The following is a 1514-nucleotide window of genomic DNA, read 5'->3' as shown; positions in this document are numbered from 1 at the left end:
AAAAGCAACCAAGAGCGAGGGCACAGCTAATGCAAAAGCATGAAGGTCACATATTCCCTCGTAGATAAGAAAAACAAGTCCGTTGTTGAAGCTGCAGATGAAATGCAAGGAGCTGTCTGCTTTCCTTATGTGTCTCCAAGCAAACAGGTTGAGATCTAGGAAATCTCTCTGCCCCTCAGCTGCACCTGTTCAGCCCATACTCCTCTTGTCCTTACAATGAGCACTGTCAAAGCAAGGAAAAGATTCACCTCCAATACATAATAACTTCCATTTAAACAGAGTTATTATTGTTAAAATTTTAGAAGTCAAGCTCTGCCCTAACTTATCTCGTTTCATTAGGGCTGCACATATTGCAAAGACAGGACAGAAAATAGCCCCTGGGTTTTGCCTTCTTAGCAAAGCTTTGCTGAGAGAGGCTGCTTGTGTCCTCTTTCTGTAATTGAGCATGACGGCGTGTGCTTTATGGCTGTTTATTTGCAGTCCCCCACATCTTCCCCACCTCCTCTGCACCTGGGATTATGTTTTTTCCCAATGAACAAATCTCACATTCAGTGAGCAGTAATTTTCAATGTGCCATGCTTGAATCAAGCAGAGAAATAAGCCAGTGTTGTTGTTATAAAGACCTGACAGATGGTAGGAGGACCCGCCTTTCTTAATCAAGTCATGCTCAGTAATCAGAGATAGCTTGAACTTAGAAACTCTACCCAAATGGGGATTAATGGGCTGCATCCTGATGTCTGGTTGGGGTGAGCTCAGTGGTGTCGTTCTATATTGAAAGCAATAACTAAGATCAAAATCTGACTCACTATGGGCAGAAGTTGAAAATACCTCTTAGGTCTTGCTCTCACTTCCTCTGAAATGAAGGATTCTTCCACACAGAGAACTTCTCCCCAGTCTATCTGTGAATATTATTTCAGAGTTTGAATTACAGAATGCTGATATCATTAGCTGATATAAATGTGCAGTGTCATTGTCTTTAATTTCATTGCAGATGTATTATCTGCTTGTCCAGCTCTCAAAGCTATGCAGCTGAAATATAGGACACGAGGGGCATAGGCTTGGCCTTGAGCTCCTTCATGTTAAGGCTGTTAATTCTACAGAAGAAAGAATGGGTCTCAAGACTGTTTCTGGTAGCAAATAATACTCTCCTACTCCGATCTGAAGAGCATTTGAAAGGTTAAGAAAAAAGGAAGGATTTTCCTCAAAGAATATGACAAGGATACGTCCTTGTTCTTCAAGACTGACTAATAATACAAGAATAAAGCACCACCATGAGCAATCAGTCCTGTGTGCACTCTACTCTATGGGAACTGCTATCCAGAAAGAAAGAGTTTGGGTGAGGGCACTCATGTGGTAAAAGCAGTTTTCTGGGACTGACATTTAGGCAAAATTCAGTAAGCCAGGAACCTAACCACACTCTTTCTTTGTTTCCCATTTTGCTGTCTTCCAGGCTCAAAAGCAGCTGAACGTAAATCCTTGGATCTGCAGCTTCCACCAACACACCCACAGCAAAA

Source organism: Calypte anna, chromosome 3, assembly GCF_003957555.1.
Source record: "Calypte anna isolate BGI_N300 chromosome 3, bCalAnn1_v1.p, whole genome shotgun sequence".
NCBI lineage: Eukaryota > Metazoa > Chordata > Aves > Apodiformes > Trochilidae > Calypte > Calypte anna.
The sequence above is the reverse complement of the archived record's forward strand: the minus strand, read 5'-3'. Positions refer to the sequence as shown.